This window comes from Colobus angolensis, unplaced genomic scaffold, assembly GCF_000951035.1.
Source record: "Colobus angolensis palliatus isolate OR3802 unplaced genomic scaffold, Cang.pa_1.0 Scaffold41, whole genome shotgun sequence".
Classification (NCBI taxonomy): domain Eukaryota; kingdom Metazoa; phylum Chordata; class Mammalia; order Primates; family Cercopithecidae; genus Colobus; species Colobus angolensis.
In genome coordinates, this window is record NW_012117488.1 from 8,797,403 (window position 1) to 8,818,505 (window position 21,103).

The window sequence follows — 21,103 nt, forward strand, 5'->3', positions numbered from 1 at the left end:
GTATATTTTATAAGGATATGTGGCAGAACTGATTTTTAAAATGATTCCGGCTCTAACAGAGTTAATATGCAACTATCTCTCTCTGAGTCAACTGAGATCTCTGCAAAGCTGAAATTCTACTACATACAATTCTTCAGCATGTAGGATTGATTGAAATATTGAAATGAGATGCTTATTCTGCTGTCTTTGAGCATATCAACCAAAATAAAGAGGGGTGTCTGGGAGAAATAGGCACCCACTGAATCTTTACAGTACACAAATATCTTACATGGTAGTCACTTTAGGAAGTCCAAAAGAAGTGAGGATAAACACCTGATATTTCAGACACCAAAACATCTGTTGTTTCTGTGAACAATTACCATAATTTAAATTGTGTTTTGCTTAACTCATCTAGGTAATTACCTCAAATCCATGCTTCATTTTTTAATCTCATGCTACATATAGTTTATATTTTTACTACCTGAAGAAATAAGTAAAGCATTGTAAAATTTCTTTGCTTTTTGCAAGATAAAATCTTTGTTCTTGCAAAATAACATATTTGGTGGTATCACCCAAAACATTACTTTCTTCTAGAATTAGAAGCAGCATTAATAGAAGAGATCTGAAAGTGCAGTTTCAAAGATAAGTTTTCTGCTTCATGTAACTGGGTCTCTGGGAAATTTCATGACAAGTATCCATTCATTGTTTTCGTAGTAATCATTGCATTGTGAAATTAAAATGGACTCAATACTAAGCGCTTTTAAAACAATTACCCAGCAGTGAAATTACTACATATTTTCTTCTAAAAACATATTGTTATCATACATACATTTATGCGAAAAGTGGCTGACCTTTTAGATTCAGTTCAGCAGCAACATTCATTAAACTTGCTTTTTAATTTCTTCAATTGGTGCATGTAAAGTGCAAGACTGTGCTGAAGGTTTAGGGTGTGAATATGTGGGTGTGATTCCTTTTGATCAAGAACAAAACTGAACCTTATTCTCACTCAGCTTTCCCCTTTTGTGCTGTGTGTTCCGAACAGCCTTTCAGAACAGGGTCCCAAATTGCAACGATGTCCCAAATCACAGGATTAATGTGTCTACGAACAGACCTCTTATGCCTCCAAAATGAAGTACTCCTTGCTAATTTCTCTTCAAGACACCAGCTTAATTGCATTTTAAACAAATGGGCTGCTTTGCTGGCCAACTTTTAAATGAGATAACAGCAATGTTCACTCTCCAGCAGTGATGAGTGCCTTGCAGTAGATTCAAAACTCTGTTCAATAACAGGTTTAATCTCACACCAGCAGATTTACTGCAGAATAAACTGCCACTGAGCTCATAATTAGTAAAACAACAACAACAACAAAATCCAACCTACTAAATATTATTTTCCAAAGCAGCAGGCAATCTTTTAGTGGAAAAATTCAGTCCTGGTCTTTGTGTGCTTTATTGATTTTATGTATGATATTGGGAATTCATGCTATGATTTAAGATAATGTTCTTTATCGATCACGTAAGCAGTTATTTAGCTATCCAGTAACAAAATGATGTTCCCATTCACAGAATATGGGACATACATAGCCAGGAGACTACAGTGCTACTCTCTTTAATGTTTATTTCTTTTTTTTTCCTACAAGCAAATTCACTGCTGGAAAACAATGGCAAAAAAGCATTTGTGCTTTAGAAACAATCTTCTCATAATTTTCTTTGTTGCAGCTATTAGTGACCAATTGTGATTCAGTGAAAACCCGGTTCAACGAACAGATGTTACAAAGTATATTTTCTGCTTGCTGCATCTAAACAAATATTAATGAGGTAATTGGAACTATTAAGTAAAAAGGAGTGTTTTGCAAGTATTTATGATTTCATGTATGAGGCTATACCCTTCTAAAACTTACCATTTATATTGCACAATAGTAAGATGTGGTTATAAAGCTATACCAAGGGACACATTTTTCATAACTGTCTCAAATATCTGTGCAAAAAGCTCATGATATAATTCACAAAACCTTGTCTGCAAATAAGAGTAAACAAAAGCATTTGTGCAAAAGTGGAGAAAAGCAATTATAGGTGTTTTTTTTAAAAAAAACTGAGTACATTATATATAGCATACACGAATTTTTTAAAACCTGTCTTGTTTTGTCTAAATATAAATGAAAAATGTGATAGTAAAAAAAAAGAAAAAAAAATTTAACAAATAGCTTTTAAAAATTTGGGCAGTGTGCTTTTCCCAACATTTTTCAGACATAAGTTGTCTTTAGTACAAGCACTAGCTCACCTTCCATCACTCAAACATATAGTAATGGCATGTGAGGCTAGTTTTATTTCTGGCATTAACCTTTTGATAATGAGTGCTACATCAAATGGAATTTGAGGAATCTAATGGTATTGCTGTGCAGTTTAATTTTTTAAGACCCCCAAAGCAAATTAAACCTCAGTGAATCAGACATCATATTCACAGACAATAGCAGTTTTAAGAAATAACTAAAAAACACCAATTTTACAAATAAAGCTTTTAATGCTATAGGTTTTCCAAGAGAGGATTAAAAAAAAAAATTACTCCTTGTTATCTTCATTTAAATTGCCCCTAATTAGTACTGGTCCTGAGGGTTAAAAGTTTAAAAAAGAAGAAAAGAAAAAACAGAAAAGAAAGTGTTTCTTGTTCTATCTCTAATTATCATGGTATTTCTAAGTCATAGAACCAAATAATTTTAGAAGTGAAAGGCCACAGGAATGACCCAATTCCCCTAACTCACAAAGGAGGAAACTAATGTTCAGAAGAGTGATGTGATCAGCCCAAGGGCACATTTTTCATTTGTTTCATCTATTATATGGGAACAGTGTTGATTCTTTCATCACATACCTAATAAGTTTCACAGTACATACTCTGGTCCATCAGATTTCAAAGTCATTGCTCCTAAACACACACACTGGATGATCTCATCTAGTATATGACCACCTTATAGATCCTGTGCAAGACTATATTCATCTTTTCCTGATCATTTCAATTTTGGCCTCAGTACTGCTAGAGCAAGCATTTGTTGTAACTTTTTTGCAACTTTATTGAAGTACGACATACATGTATTAAAATGCACCCATTTCTAACTATACAGTGTGATGACTTTTGACAAACACCCATGTAACCACCATTCCAATCAAGATATAGAACACTGGCTTTACTCCAAAAACTTCTTTCCTGTCCCTTTGCAACAAATCCTCCCCCATCACTCACCATAGGAAATTGCTGATCTGATTTCTATAATTATAGACAAGTTTGGCCTGTTCTAGGACTTCATATGAAAGGAAGCACAATTTTATTTATTAATTTGATATAGCAAATACTTACATGGAGCTTACTATGTGCTAGATACCGAGTGCTCTACAAATATCAGAATATTCAATCCTCTCACCCACCATGAGGTGGATCTTATTATTCCTGTTGTACAGATAGTTAAACAGAAGCCCAGAGAGATTAAGTAAATAGTCTGAAGTCACACAGTGTGTAGATAATAGACCTAGAATTTTAGCCCAATAGTCTAGTTCCAGAGCCTATACCCTAACTCCTACAAAATGCAGCATGAGAATAGATGTAATGATAAGAGCTAAACCTTATTCTCTCCTGGCCACTCTTCCAAACATTTACAAATATTAGCTCATTTAATTCTCATAACAATCATATGATGTAAGTGATATTTTTTTCTTGACTTCATAAGTGAAGAAATGGAAGCACAGCAAGACACAGAGTGGCCATAAAGTCGAGACCTTCACATACATTACATCTGAATCTCCATAGCCTAGAAGAGTGCCTGGTATGTAATAGGTGCTCAATAAAACAAACATATTATGCATAATACATTCTATTCACTATGATATTATTTGACTGTGTGTCCCCACCCAAATCTCATCTCGAATTGTAATCCCCATGTGTCAAGGGAGGAACCCAGTAGGAGGTAATTGGACCATGGAGGCGGTTTTCCCCATGATGTACTCTTGATAGTGAGAAAGTTCTCATGAGATTTAATGGTGTAAAAGTGTTTGGCAGTTCCTCCCAGCCCCACTGCCATGTAAGACAAGCCTTGCTTCCCCTTCGTCTTCCACCATGATTTAAGTGTCCTGAGGCCTCCGCAGCCATGTGGAACTGTGAGTTAATTAAACAGTTTTTTCCTATAAATTACCCAGTCTCAAGTAATTCTTTATAGTCGTGTGAAAATGGACTGACATACACTATAACATTGTATATGTAATATATTATCCATAGCATACTTTATATATACACCATATATGTCTTTTAATAAATGAATAGGTTTATGTTGATGTTTTAGCATCCTGCGTATGGAAAAAATAAACTCAAAGTGTTTTTTCTATTCTGTCACTCAACAATAATCAATACAAAATGCTTCTGTGACCAAATGCATGGGGGTTTTCTCCACACACCAAGCAAACCATCAGTTCTTCAGCAGGCACCGGCGGGGTATCCTCCAATTCAATGCTGAACTGTCTACCTAGAGGTAGCATCAGACTGTCTACCTAGAGGTAGTGTCAGGTCCCACAGGTTGAGGACTCAGTCCAAAGACTGCTTCCTCTTCAGACCACAGATCAGGCCTGTGGAAATTCTGATTAAATGGCTCCAAGTTGGGACTCTCGTGACCCCCTCTTTGGGTTTGATTAATTGACAAGAGTGGCTCACAGAACTCAGGGAAGCACATTTACTGGTTTATCATAAATGGTATTACAAAGGACACAGATGAAGAGATGTATAGAACGCAGTATGGGGGAAGGGGTGCAAAGTTTCCATGCCTTCCCTAGTCATGACAACCTCTAAGTATTCAGCAATCTGGTAGCTCTCAAAACCCTGTCCTTTTGGTTTCTTATAGAGGCTTCATTACACACGCATGATTGATTACATCATTGTCCATTCATAATTGACTTAACCTTTAGCCCCTCTCCCCTCCTTAGAAGTCAGGGAGTGGGGCTAAAAGACCAAACCCTCTAAAATTATGCCTTGGTCTTTCTGATGACCAGCCTCCATCCTGAAGCTACCCAGGAACTTCTAGCATTCAGTCAATTATTAGCATACAAAAATACATCACTTTCGATAGTCTGAAGACTGTAGGAGTTGTATACCAGGAAACCAAGCCAAAGATCGAACGGATATATTTCACAAGATCACACATTCCCATTCTACAAATGAGAAAACAAAATGGAGAGGTTCAGAAAGTTAAAGTAAATAACATCCCAACTTACAAATATATTGCATGGTTTTTAACACCAAGTACGTAGGTTTCTAAAGAACACACATTTTCACTGTATATTTTTATGCATTTTTCAGCATTTGCAACATAACTTTTCTCATGTAACCATCATGCCAACCCTATGGAGAATGGCTTCTTACCACTTTACCTGTTAGATAACCAACATGCAGGGGGATTAGACAATTTCCCATGGTCAACTAGCTGGGAAAGATTAAAATCTATGTTCATATTCAGGCTGATGATGCAGGGGGGCAGGCTAGCCTTGAAATTGGGGCTTAGCTCAGGAGGGTTCTTGGTTTTTCCCAGGAAAGCATTCAAGGGTGAGCCAACGGTATTAAACAGCAATATTGTACCGAACTGGAGCTGCTCCTTGCAGAGCAGGGCAGACTCCTTGGCAGTGCACCCAGAGTCAGCAGGGTATGGGCTGTTGACAGCTGTATTTATACTCACTTATACCTACTTTTAATTACATGCAAATTAGGAGGTGGGTTATTCAGAAATTTCTAGCAGTGAGAGTAACTAGAGGTTGCCTTAGGTGCCACCTACTGGTTCCTGCCAGTTTCTTCACTTCATCCTGTCAACCAGGAAATACGTCCTGCTGTTCTACTATCTTATTCCCACTCAAAGATTAGACACTCCTCCTTAATCTTAAGCAGACTGCAGAAGGGAGGAGGTCTTTCTGCTGATTTTGTGGGGATAGGCCCTGCCTAGCATTGGAGCTGTAAAAAATCCCTGGATACTGCATCTAAGAGGCTCATTGGTCAAATGAGAGCATGTTTTCATTTTCTATGTCAGAAGATGGGGTGGATCGGAAGCCTTCTACCACCATTCTTTTACATGGAATTGTTGTAGTCTGGAAGACACAAACTTTACAAGGAGGTTAAACAATCAAGGGACAAAATTATTGGTAACAAGATAACTGTCAAAGATCCTAGGAAGGGTAAAAACTAGGTGAGACTAGAGAGGGTACTTTTGACAGTGAACCAGATATAGTTGGGGTCAGCGTCCTGGTTATATCTATGTAACTAAGTGGAATTGATCCTCGGCATGGGGTCCTTATTTCCTAGTTTTTAACATGACTAAGTCTCCTAGTTGAACAGGGGAGCTGTTATTTTCCTTTGAGAGGAATGCTTTATTTTCATATTTTTCAAGGGTCTTTTGAACCTGGCCTAAGTTTCAAAGGGAGCATAGTAAGATATGTCTGTCCTCCTGTTTCTCATCATGGCTCAGATTAGGTTTTGGGGCATCTTATAGCCAATTTAAGTCAGATGCAAATAGAGGTGGGCAGGCATTCATCAGTCCTTGAAACACTTTTTAAGCAACATAGAAGCCAAAAACCAAAATACAAAACTAAGGTTACATATTGACAAAATTAAGTTAAGCCAGGCATGGTGGCTCACGCCTATAATCCCAGCACTTTGGGAGGCCAACGCAGGTTAATCACGAGGTCAGAAGTTCAAGAACAGCTTGGTAAAGATGGTGAAGCTCCATCTCTACTAAAAAAATACAACAAGTAGTGGGTGTGGTGGCTGGCGTATGTTATCCCAGCTACTCAGGAGGCTGAGGCAGAGAATTGGTTGAACCTGGGAGGAGGAGGTTGCAGTGAGCTGAGATTGAGCCACTGCACTCCAGCCTGGGTGACAGAGCAAGACTCTAGCTCAAAATAAATAAATAAATAAGTAAATCCAAATTATAATGGAGGAAATTAGTGCTTTTATAGGCCCCTAAGATAAAATATTTCAGCATTAGGCTATAACAACAGTTAGAAACAGAGAAGGAAAAATTACAGGAACTGATAAAAGCTGAAGAAAGTTATCTCGGGCTTTCTCAAAGGGAGAACAAGTTGCAAGCAGTGAGACATAACAATGGTTGAACCTCTGAGATATGAATGAAAAAAGTTTTAAACAATACATGTTATAACATTAAGAAGCAAATCCATATTTTAAGAAAACCTTGTTTTAATATAAAGACTATTCTTTAGAAAGACTATTATAAGCAATTCCATGTTAATTATAGCTAGTTTAATCACACACAATTTTTTTTCATAAATTCCTCTTCATGAACCTTATCATTGACATAGACCATCTATGACATGTTTGGCCTTTCTGACTTGTCTTATACTACCTTTCCCTTAAATACCAGTCATTGTATTTTAGGATAAGATTCACCATACAAGATTTTCCCTCATTTAAAAATTACTCTATATCCTATGTTACTAAAAATATATTTTTGTATCTATAACCTTTTCCACATCTCTTTTCTACTGACTAGTTCTTTTATTTTTTTGTAAGTAAAATGCCATGTAAAGCCAATCACTATGTAAAGCCACTTTTCTGTTAGCAATTCTAAAGCCTGCAGACTTTAGCAGCTCACCTAGGTAAGAATGTTAAAGTTAAATTTTAAAAGACACAATGTTACCAACAAAATAATAAGTTTAGACTAGTTCCATTTACCCAAAGATTACCAAATTATGTGAACTTGAGAAGTATTTGGTCTTATCTGTTTAGTTTATGGGAGCCATTTTTTAATAATTCAACTTGACAGCATGCTAGTCACAACACACATCACAACACCTGTATATACACATAAGCAGAAACATATTAAGCAAAACAACCTGTGCAAGATAGCTGGATCCAAGTTATTTACAAAACTTTGTTTCCTTCAATAGGTATGTAATACAGGGAGAGGGAGGGAAAGGGATGCCATCTAAGGGAGGGGTTGAACCATGTTGCTCAAGGGGAGATTCTGAAGTTCCTGAGCCACCAGAGAACTCACCCAGCAGTGGAGACACGGATGAAAAGTGTTTCGGTAGCCGCTAGTTGATACTGCAGACTGTCTGTCAGGCCAAGGGTCCAGGAACCCCAATAATTTTACTCAACCAAGGCAGCTCACTGGGGTGAATGGAAGATGGTTAGCTCTAATATTGACAGGGAGCTTTTTTCTTCTCTCACCCGGGATTGTTAGGATAGTCTCATTGCCAATGGCCCTCTTGATTATAGTAGACACACTGATTCTGGCCCAGGGACCAGCAAGCTGGAGACTATTGTCTGGGCATCCCAGACGTTGATCTCATGACACTTCCTCAGGATAGATAATCCCTAGGGCAAGGGGCTTAAAGCAGATCTTAATAGTTGTACTTTTGGGATTTTGTTTTCTCTCTTTTTTTTTTTTTTCATCTCTATTGTTTTAAGTCCAAAGGCCATGTTTAAGAGTTTGCTTATAGAGGTTTAGAGTCCCACTGCTGCTCTTTTCAGGTTCCTCCCAATGTCAGGGGTAGATTGAGTAATAAAATGCACAACCAGGAGAGTTTGCTCTTCTAGGGAGTCTGGGTCTGCATTAGTGTATTTCTTGAGTACCTCAACCAAACGGCTCTGAAACAGAGCAGGACTTTCGTCTTTCTCCGAGTTACTTCTTTAATTTTGTCATGTTTAACTGGCTTAACGAAACATGTTTTTAAATATATTAAACACGTTACCATGTGATTTCTGCATTCAAGTTCTTGAGAACCATCCTGGTTATCTCACTAAGGGTCTAGATCTGGAACTTCATCTCTTCTGATACAATAACTGGCATGGCCTTCATTACATGTGGCTGCTCCGTCTGCACACTCACAGTCAGCGCCCAGAATCTTCTGCTTCTCCTTCACTCTCAGTAAGTGGATGACCATACATGCTAGTCATGCCAAGTTAAATTGAAGAATATGGTCAACTTAAACTCTTCTATCAACTTCCCTGGCTTATCTGAAAACAGGCCAAATTTCTCCCTACATAAAGCCAAAACAGACACACAGAATGGCATAATGTACTCTGAGTGTTCCTTCCTCTCTGCCAGCTACCTCCTGCAAAGGACACAGGTTTCATTTTAGGGGCTGATAAGGGGCTCCACTCCTAGTAGTACTGGTTGTGCTTACTTCAATGGGCAGTAGGGGTTATAGGCTGGGGCTAGCTGGATAAGGGGAAGGGGTGTCATGCCTGATGACCTTGGGGTAGAATCCTGCATTAGAGAACTGGCAGGACCCCCTCAGAATTGGGGGAACTAAGGAGACAGTGGGGAGGGCCTATGCCTTCTAGTGGGAACAGCCAGGGTGGGATTCCTTAAACATGGCTTCTTGGTGCCCTTTACTTCATGAGCCATTAAACAGCCATAAGCCTGTACATAAGGGACCTCTCCCCCTTTTTCCTTCTTTTTACAGAATAAGTCCAATTGTAAAATAATATTATGACGTAAGCAGCCATTTTAGGCCAAATTTCTTGGTCTGCCAATTTGTATTGGATCCAAGTAGTGTTGGAATAGAAAATGAGCTCTTCTTTCTTTAAGCCATATTTGAATTTGCTCCAGTTGCCTAAAAGCCACCTAGTGGCAAGCCCTCTGGAATGCTCACCATTTCCCTAAGTCTAGCAAGGATCTTTACCAGTCACAGAAGTTTTTCTAAGTCCAGTGAGAGAAAAAGCAATTCGCCTTTGCTGTTTTTCCATTTTAGATTTTCACCTCATGCAGAGGTGTAAGTATAGGTCTCAAAGCATTATGAAAGTGGATTGTGAGACACAAGCAGGCAGTAGAGTACTGCACATGCCAGCAAGTGAAATACATGAAAAGAAGTATTTTTTACGAAGCAAGTATAGAAGGAAACGTGAAAATAGAGTGACAGAACGCTAGGGCAGAAAACAAAAAGGTAAGACCAGATTTTCCTAGAGTAGGTTTCTATCTTACCCACAGTCCTAGAACGAATGCCACTGCCAAAAACCCCAGAGCATCCAGGAAGTAGCCAACAATACCAAGGGCTAAAATCACCAGAGTTCCCAAGTATTCACCAGTGAGTGTCCCCACACCAAATGCTGAAAACCCTGGAGTATCCAGGGTCCAACCAATGTCAAAAACCTGAAGCATTCAGGGTCGGCCAGTAGTGATCCCCAAATGCCTGGTTGGGACCACAGAACAACATGACTGGTGCTGCAGAGTCAACATGATGGGGAAACTCCCACAAACAAGTGTCCTGCCTTGAATAATTGCCCAAATACAGTTAGCAGGGAGCTAAAGCAGAAAACCCTACAAACAAAGCATACATTTCAGAGCAGAAAACAAAACTGGGCCATGGAAAAATGATAGGATATTAGTGGAGAAAGGACTAAGAGAAGGAGCAACAAGGATGTCATTGGTCAGGCCTGCTACGGAGGAGGACTGTGAATTGACTTATTTCCTGGCTCAATCAATGTCAAGTTTGGGAGCAGAGGGAAGACTCATCTGTTTGCAGGAGCCAAAATGGCCCTGATGAATCTCCAGCTTGGGGCCTGGGTAAAGGTCTTCCCCATGTTCCCCCAGCTGGAGTGAGATCGGCTACCACAGGGGACCAGCATGCGGTCTTGTTACCAACCAGCTGGAGTAGTGGATCTCACGTGAGGCAGTGCTGTGGCTGCTCACTCTTCTGCTCAGTTCCACTGCCTTTCAGAAAACACGATGGCTCTTCAAAGAGCCTTTGGCTAATGTTGCAACGCCGTAGTGTTAGCAGCTGCTGATTGTTGCAGCCACCATCTCTCACTGCCTAGTCGATCGCTGTCTCTCTGTCTTTCCATCTCTCGCTGTCTAGTCAATCGCCATCTCACTGTGTCTTGTCATCTAGCTGGTCGCTATCTCATCATCTTTGACATCTTCATCATCTTTGAGGTCTTCTTCATCTCTGTTATCTTCATCTCTGTGGTTGTCAGATAATGCAGGCAGGCAGGCAAGCCCTGAAATCGGGGCTTTGCATGGAGGGGTTCTTGACTTTGCCTAGGAAATAATTCAAGGGCGAGCCAGTAGTGTTAGAAATCTTCTTTTGAACCACAGCTGCTCCTTAAGAGCAGGGCTAACTCCTAGGTAGTGCTCCCAGAGTCAGCAGGGTATGGGTTATTGGTAGCTGTATTTATACCCACTTATAACTACTTTTAATTACATGCAAATTAGGGGTGGGTTATTCAGAAATTTCTGGAAAACGGGGCAGTAACTTTGGGTCATTGTCACGGAAAGGGGCAGCGACGTAGGGGTTGTTGCCAAGGTATTTGTAAACTGTCATGGCACTGGTGGGAGTGTCTTATGCTAATGAGCAGCGAGGGAAACCAGAGGTTGCCTTTGGCGCCACCTGCTGGTTTCTGCCAGGGTCTTACTTCATCCTATTGGCATTAGGAAGTTAAGTCCCGCTGGTCTCCTACGTCATTAGGAGTTGAGTCTGATGTTGATAAATTTGAAATTCCTCACTGTGTAGGTGACACATTGAAAGTGTATGAGATTAGTAAAATAGATAATGAAAACAGACAACACAAAGCTAAGCAAAGTAAGTTATAGCTTCCGAGTACTTCAGTGTGCCAGGAATTTTATATACTGCATTTTATTGAATCAGAGCCAACATCAATTGTAAGACATATCCTGATTTGTTAAAATGAGAAAGCAATCGACTACTTGGAATCAAGGAGATATAATATGTTATCCTATAATATAATGACCCTACCTGATTATTATTTCTGCTTTTCAAGGGAGAAAAACAAGACTCAAAGTAAAAAAAAGTGACACATTCATGGACCGAGAATGTAGATTTGGGTGGTTCTGGAGTCTGCCCCTTCATGTGACTTACGTCATCTGTCACTGTTTTCTGCACTGATTCTTTTGCCCGTTTGGGAGCTGCTCCTGCAAAAAGAAGCTTTTTCGAGAGAATTCACTGTAAGGGACCGTCACAACGTTGCAAATTCAAATTATTGTCGGTTTGAACTACTGAACTTTTAAGCTATTTTTAAAATTACTATTATACACATAACCTACAATTAATTTGTTTATAGTTGCAAATATCTCACTTTATAGTTCATAAGATCTCACCTTTTCTACTTTTGAGGTTGACTCAGACATGCCCTTTCTTTAGTTACAAATGGTTAATTCCAGCTCTTTTCCAGAAGGTCACCCTGTCTTTCATGAACTAACTGCTAACCCATTATGACAATAAGAGAAGCATTGTATTTTGACAACCTGTTCCCTTCAGTATATTTTATTTGCACAGTAAAGTGTTGTTAGCATTTTAGTAAAGACATTTAGTTAAACAATTGTATAAAATGAACAGGTTCACATGTTCTAATGCCTTTTAAATTTTTTTTATTTTAAATCACCATAAATTTATATTTCCCTAAAGATAATCCATCAGAGGAATTAAGTCTGCCACACCCAGTTACAATTCGCATTTTGATATCTCATCTCTGCATTCAAGTATCATTATTTTTACATGTAACAGGAAATGTTTGGTTCTTCCTCATGTGGGTGGGATTTTTTTCTGAAATCATGGCAATGACTTCTGTTCCATTTATGAAAATCCTCTATAATTTAAATGATTAGATTTTTGAATGGGAGTTTTTTTCCATCAAATTTCAAGTTTCTTGTGAAGAGACATGATTTTGTGGAAATAAACTCCTGATGAGTAACTGGCCCTTTTTCTAGGAGATATGATTTGTTTAGCATCAAGAGGAAAAATGCATCATTGACTTCTACGTTGTACAAATAAAGATTAAAAGTTGTTTACTTTCTTATCAGAAAAGTCTCAATAGCAACTTATAGTTTTCTAGGGGCTTTGAAAGTCTGGAATTTTTTCTAATTTTACTCTCTTTTTTTTGTTTCTCTGTCTCCTTCTCTCTCTCACTCTCCCTTTAGCCAGATGGCATTTATAAACCCTAATGAAAGAAGAAATATTCTAGAAATACAGCAAATTTATTCTGGATATTTCCGGTGATTTCTTTTCAATCCTTTAGGGATGTAAAACTCCTTTACGCATATGCAATCCTTGAATGTTGTCAAAGCATTTGAACTTCTCTTGCTTCACTAACACTGTCACTTGCCTCAAAGCACAGCCAGAATAAGCAATATTAGTTATCAGGATTGGCTTCATGGGCCTGCAATTTGTGCAGTTGAATAGGGCCCCATGTTTGGAAGGACCTGCACACTAATGCTCTGCTGTCATTATCTTTCCATACTTAATAACATTTAAACAATAGCTCCCAGATTTTCACTTTGCACTAGACCCCACAAATTATGTCATTGGTCCTATTAATTATCCCCATATAATATAAATGCTCCTCAACTTATCATAAGTTTATCTGGACATGGACTCATTGTAGGTCAAGGAGAGTGCTGGGTACTTGTCACTTTCCTACCATTTTAAAGTTGAAAAATTGTAAATCAAACCTTCATAAGCCAGGAACCATCTATAGATAGGAAGCTTTCTTTCTTTGCTCCACACCAGAGGGATAGCTAGCAAAAAGAAACCAAGTAAAAGAAAGTTAGAAAAGTTAAGCAGTTGCTATGTTTTGGTTTCATTCTTTTGCTAAAAATATAAATTCACAAAACACTAGATATGTTCATACTTGCTTATTATCTGTCTCCAAATATAAGCCATTTATTTCTCACTGAAAAATTCATATCCTGAAAAAGAATTGTCATATATTTGAGTTCTTACAGAATCTGTCATTATATAGAGTGGTCTCAATTATTTGATTTTAAACATGAGCCTGGGATAACCTCAATCAATTCTAGTTGGAGATATTTATAGATATCATATGACAGAAATTTGTTTTGAAAAATGGAGGCAAAAACATTTGGTTATTCTAGGACAAATGATCTCACAATTTTAAGTGTTGGATCTTACTGTAGAAAATCCTTCCAAAGATTACTTTTAAATGAAAAATCGTAGAATTTTACCCTGTGAAGACAATAAAAATATACCTTTGGAATAATTTTAAAAATTCTAGAATGATATGTGAACAGGTACTTGCAACTGGAGATAAAATTTGTAGTGACAGTGTCATATATGAGTTCAAAATGAATTCAAACAACTTTGACAGAAGCTGTGCTATGGAAGATTGAGGAAGATGGCTCTAAAGGGGATTCTGGTGATGGGGATGTCACCAGTGTTGGAGATCATGTGAAGAGTGATAAAAGTATTTCATAAAAGTCATGTGTGGGAAAATCTTATAAATTCACATTATTTTGTAAATTGTTGAATGTAAATGTATATCATTAAATTAAATATTATAAATAGTCATTTGACTCTTTACTTGCCTCAAAGTTTATATATTCAAACTGTCCCTCTCATCCCTCAAACTCTTTCAACTGGGAAAATGAGGCGTTGCCTTGTCTTCAGGTTTGCCTTATCTTTAAATGTATGTGATAGTAATCATAAACATTTCAAAATCACATATGAAAGTAACTCCTATTTGATGTTATTTGCTCTTTGTACAATGTGGATGGTTGATTAGCATAGCTAATTGGAAGTTGAATAGATTCAGGCATTCTCAGTTGCAAGGTTCTTTATAGCCGCAGAGTGCCAAATTGAATTATTTTCATCTCTCTAGTCCAAATCCTGGGCTGTGAATCTCTCTGGGACAGCTCTGCTGAGATTTATTAGATGTATACATCTGTATTCCCCTAAAAGTCTTTCATTGCTGCCTAAATGAAGAGAGAGAGTCTGATTGCCTGTCTACCTCCCTCTTATCCTTTACACCCATGGCCAGAGGCGATTGTGCTGGTGAGGATGAGGTTACAACTAGAAGCAACAACCCTGAGAATTTGCATCTCTCTTAGATGAAAGCAAGCTAACAAAAAACAAAGTCAACCCTACTTACTCTTGCTAGATATTTCCTCTTTGTTACTACTTTAATGAAAGAACATTTTTTTCCCCTGAATTCTTCTATTCTTACCTCTCACATCTGTCTCTCCTTTTCCATTCCTGCTGTCATAATCTTACAACAAAATGTTTTCACTCTGTGTAGATCTCCTTCCTCCAATTAGTCCATCTCTTGGTTTTTACCTGCTCCCTCCACTCCCCCACATACACTATTCAACCCATCTTCAAGCCTGCTGCCTGTGTGCTCTTTCAAGTGCCCGTCAATATCCCCTCAACTCTTGCTCACCCAATTTCTGTGCCTTTTGATTCCCTATGAATAAAACAAAATTCTTAGTTCAGCATTTCACACCCACCAAACTCTGATCTCAACTCACTTTTCCAACTTTGGTTCTTACTAGTAGCATAATAGCAGCCTGTACTCAACTAAGTGTTCTTTAATGTAATCGTTAATCGCATTACTTTGTTGTAATGTACGTATCCTTGGAGATACTTTAAGTCTTGTCTAGAATGGATAGAGTGAAAAAGTAAAACTAGTTGCATTATGGAATATCATGTTTCCCAGCTCTCTATTTTTGTTCATGCTGTCCCTTCTGGAGTATTCTCCCATCCTGATATTTGCTATTGAAATTCTATTCACCCCTTCATTGGAGGGCCAGTCTGTATGTTATTTCCCACATGATTAGTTTCCTAATCAGTTCAGGCAGACTCTTTTCCTCTCTCCTGCACTTGAACTCTGCAGACACCTCATAAGACGGCTCACATAGCCTTGTATTACAGGTAACTGAATTGTACCTACTAAATTATATACTGATTGCACAAAAAGCTTTCTATCTTTTAGTTTTAAAGAAAGTTTATCACAGAATCTTGCTCAAAGCAGATACTCATAAACTCCTGCTGACTGAGTGAAGAAAAAAAAGTTAAATTTTATGCCTCTAAGTTTTAGTTTACATTCTAGAGTTCTACTGAGGACTCCCTTCTTCTAGTAGGTATCCTTTAAAAAAAGTTTAGAAGTGGGCTACTTTATGATGTTAGTGTTATGGACAGAATTCTAGTCGGTGACACATTCATTCTTGCTTACTTCCTAGTCGGGAAGTGGCAGGCAAGTCACACAAAGCTTGGGACACTCTTTCTATAAGTTGGAATAATAAGTAATAACTGACATTTACTTACTGTGTCCTTACTGTGTGCCAGGGGCTACTCTCATACTTTATTTCTCTTACTTCATTTAATCCTACTCAAATTCTGAAAGGTAGATACTGTTATCCAAGATTCAGTATCCCTTAATCTAAATGCTTGAGACAAGAATTATTTTAAATTTTGGAATATTTGCACATACATAAAGAGATCACTTGGGGATGGGCCCTAAGCCTAAACATAATATTCTTTCATATTTAATATACAAGGTAATTTTATAGAATACTTTAAATAATTTTGTGCATGAAACAAAGTTTGTGTACATTGAACTGTCAGAAAGCAAAGGGGTCACTATCTCAGCCACCCATTTGGACAATCTGTGGTTGTTTGGCATAATCTTCATTCCTAACTTTGAATTTATGTGCTACCAATAAGCAATGATTTTCTTACACTTACTCACACATAACGACTTAACAGTAAAAAATATGACGTGCTGTTGATACGGTGAAAAAATAATGTGTTCAGTGTAACTAAGCATCCCAGTGGCATCTCCAGAATACCTATGCCAGCTGTTAACAGCAACAACGAACAACAGCCAGCTTTCAGTATCTACCTACAATGCTGTGATTTGCTTAAAATATTACTGTATACCATATTTTTTTTTTAGGTGAGAAAAAAACATCAGAAGCAGTTGAGACACCATGAAGTGAGTCCTTTAGGGATGAGGAGGCATTCTGCTGGATGGCTTTTTAAAATGTTTCCTCCAGAATCACCTGCCTCATTAACAACAAGCTTTTGTCTCAGAAATCTGTCTTTGATTTTGTAAACTGACATGATTTCCTGTTCTGTTACGAATGCATGCTGCTGTAGTCCTTCAATTAGCCCATCACACATTTTTACCATGTTGTCTATAGGCACTTTTTCTGCAGTGTTAACTGCATCATCATCATGATCACTATGATCAGGATCACCTTGATTCAAAAGCTTTTCAACTATTTTACCATCAATCAAGGAATGAACAACTGAAGCTTCATTATTGATGTTAAAAACTCTTTAGGCATATTTTTTGCATGTGTAAGGAGTTCAGACATCATCTTTCTCTCACTCGACATGTGGAATCCTTCAAAGTCGCTGCCTTGCTCATCTTCCTCACTGAACATAGTCACAGGCCATGGGTTGTGCCAGTCACTGTGCTGCAAGTCCTGGCAACAGCACATATGGCATCCTTCATGCTAAAGTCCTTTTGATAACCATCCACACCTCATGCGCTATTCAGTGCTGCTAGTATATGGTTCAAGAAAGTGCTTTTATAGTTATTCATAGATCTAAAACTACCCTAGTTATATGGCTGAGTTAATGAAGTCATATTTGAGGGAAAGTACATGGCATAAATATTTGTGATGATAATTTCAGCTGAAGGATGAGTACAACAGTTGTCAAGGAATAACAAAACATGCAGTCTTCATCTAGTCCAGTTTCTCTGCAGTGAACACGAGACACTGGTACAAAATGTGAAACCAATCAAAAAAGATGTCCCTGGCGATCCATACTTTTTTGTAGGCGTAATAATGGGTTGGTCAGAAATGAACTCTGAAAACAGCAAGGATACAAGCTTTCACCAGTCATAGCAAGTTTACACTTACATATGTCTGTGGCATTAGCACAGCCCAGTATAGCTACTCTATCCTTGGCATTCTCAATTCCTATTGGGACTGTGTCACCAGCGGTAGTCAGTGGTTTTGTTCAACAATTATGTGAAAAGTGATGGTTTATCAGCATTATAGATTTGTTGTGGCATCAGATTTTCATCCAGGATGACTTTGGCAAACTTGTCAATGAATTTCTTTGCTGCATCATGATCAACAAATTCTTTGTCACCAAAAGTCTTTAAAAATTTAATGCTGTATTTTTTCTTAAATTTCTGCAGCCAGCCTGTTGAATATTCACAGTCCCCTTCAATTTTCAGTTTATCATGATAGATCTTTGCTTGTTTCATAATCAACATTCCATCAAATGGCATGTGTTCACTGTAATGCTGATGAATCCACTCTTTCAATACACAATTGAGATCTTCATTTTTAGCCTTATGTAGGGTTTTGCTATTTTTTAAAATAAACATCTGTTCATCACTTTCAGCATAGAACTTCAACAGTTTATCTTTCTGTTTCTTCAGGTCATATATGGTGGTTGTTCTGACACCATACTCTTCTTTGAGATGCTTGACATTTATACCATTGTCCAATTTCACCAACAGCTTGATTTTCTTGTTATATATAAACATAAATGCTTTCTATTCTTATCACTGTTACCCATAGGGTTATCTGTGGGCCTTTTGACATTTGCAACCGTATCTTTACACCACAGAGCAGAGAATAAGTAAAAAAAAATGCAGCAAAAAAATGCATATAGATCTTGACCCTTGGTGGGGCATGATGGACAACCTGCCCTTGGTGTGTCCAGCCTTCACGCATGCCATTTTATTGCTTTTTGTGATCATGCTTATGTGAGGGCATCTGGGTGTGTTCAGAAAAGATATATCGCAGTTGAGGGTGCTGGAGGGGCCTTTTTTCCTTTGGGGATGCTAAATAAACTGCTCCTTGGGAGCCTAAGTTTTTACTGTAACCTCTCAGTTGAGGTCATGGGAAGAATGTCGCACTTGTGGCATAATGTGAGGCTTAAAAAGTTTCAGATTTTGGAGCACTTCAGATTTTGAATTATCAGATTAAGGGATGCTTATTCTGTATTACATTTGCATAGAACAAAGACTAGGTGAATTTCTCAAAGTCACATAGCTACTAAATGATCAGATATGCGATTTTAGCTCACTAATTTGGACTCCAAAATCTATGCATTCTATAGTCAAGTGGTATTGGATGAGATACACATTAAGTTTACTTCAATATGAAAATAAACCTAGGAGTATTTGATAGATATTACGCTTTTACTTCAGTCTGTAAGTATGATGAAAGATCTAAGGCAATATTCCTGAACTTTAGTAATTCTTTCATTATTCTAGGTAGTAGTTTTACTTAAAAATCAAAGATTAATGCAAGCTTGGCTTCCCAGCCATAGAACCTATGCAGCTGCACAGACTCTGTATATAGAAGGGCCTTGTGCTTGTTTTAATGTGTTTCGAAATTCATAACCATTTTTGAAATAGGCTCTAGACTTTTCTTTTTTCTTTTTTTATTTTCAATTATGCTTCTGGTCTTTTAATGTTTTGCAACAAATATAAATATTTGCTGAGCACATTAATGTAAACATTAAGGTTTTATCCCATCTACTCCTACTTCTTTCTTTAAACACACCTCAAAGGGTATGGCAACATCTTAAAAAACCTAAAGATCTCTTTTATAAGAAAGCAGTAGAATTTACTGAGTAAGATGTTAATATTAACATGGCACTCTGGGAAACTGATGAAATAGTTGTCTCACTTTCTTCATCCTGGTTTAGGTCAGAATTGCCTCCTGTCTCCCATAAAGCAGGATATAGGAATAAGTATACTTCCGTCTTCTAACTCTTGCTCTGTAATTTCTGGAGTAGCTTTTTACTTATGTTCTTTTTTCATTCTTCTGTTCACTTACTTGGTCAAGCTTTGGTTCCCCTAGCCCTCTGCTCTCTCTGGCCTATCTGTGAAATTCATGTTCTTTTGTTATCTTATTCGTCAATGAACTCTGTTGATTCTCTACTGCAATGTTGGCAATGAACTCTGCTGAGTCTCTACTGCAATGTAGAGACAATTAATTATCATTAACTGTCACCCATCTACAGCAGGATATGTTTGGCATGACAATAGCACAGCTGGCATAGCAGGGTTCAATGACATTTTTTTCTGTAAAAGGCCAGAGAAGTAAATAATTTGGGCTTTGTGGGCCACATGGGCTCTGTTGCAACTACTCAACTCGGTCACAGGCATGAAAGCTGCTGTAGACAACACATAAATAAATAGGTAGGGGTGTGTTCCTACAAAACTTTATTTATAAAATTGGGTTGAGGGCTGGATTTACTGCATTGCCTATTCTTTGCTGACCCTTGTCTTAGAGCTCTTGTGGACCACAAAACAAGACATGATGTGTCTTTAAGTAGACAAATTTATAATTACCTCATTCTATTAGTTATGTGGCTGCACCTATGAGAAGTTATAACTCTAGTAAGTAGTAAAACAGAGATATGAGAACCCCATTTTCCTGCCATCCGGTACAAATACCAGTATACAACCAAATCATGATATCTAATTGTTACCAATGTGAGAAAGATCAGAAAGTATTATTTTTTAAACCATCTGTACCACATCACTTGTGACCTTTAAAATATGTATTATCTTCACCACTCTCTGTTTAAAATTTCCCTTTTATTGAGATTTATAGAACCTGAAGTAATGCGAAAAACTGGCAATTTTCTAGTACATGTAACTGAGAGGGGACCCTATAGAGATCATTTAGATCCAAAGGTGACTGTATTGACCTTAAATTTCATTGCTTTCCTATGTGCATACTCCCAAATGCACAGAATAATTAGCAACTTCATTTTGTGTTTGCTACATTACGTATTTTGTACTTAGGAAAGTAAAGGAATTCATTGAATTGTTCAAAGAATTTATGTCTACTAAACCACAGTAGAGTGTTAAAGAATTACACAGATTCATCTCTAAACATTACAATAAATATATCACATCCAATTGCTATATTCAAATATTTGACCTGAAGGAATAGGAAAATATTAAAAATTCCAGGTTAACTACCTGAGCATCAAAGTCTCAGCAAAGTTAAGTATATCCAGCAGAAAACAGCAGCGTTTTACCAGGTGACACACCTCTTAATATCCACATTCTGTCATAATTCCCCCCCAAAGTCCCAACTCCAAAGAAATAATATGTTTTGTAAAAGTCCAAAACATTAAAAAATATAAAATATGATTAAAATGACACACGATTTTGATGAAATCATTAAATATTAGGAAATATGATTAAAATACTATGCTGTGAAACCAAATTTTATTTTTTCTGTGATATTTGCTAATATGCAATTCTTAAAAAGACAAGAGGTCTGTGGTCTGATATCATATCTTTTTAGGCAAATAGGACTGAAAAGTCCTTATATAGTGCC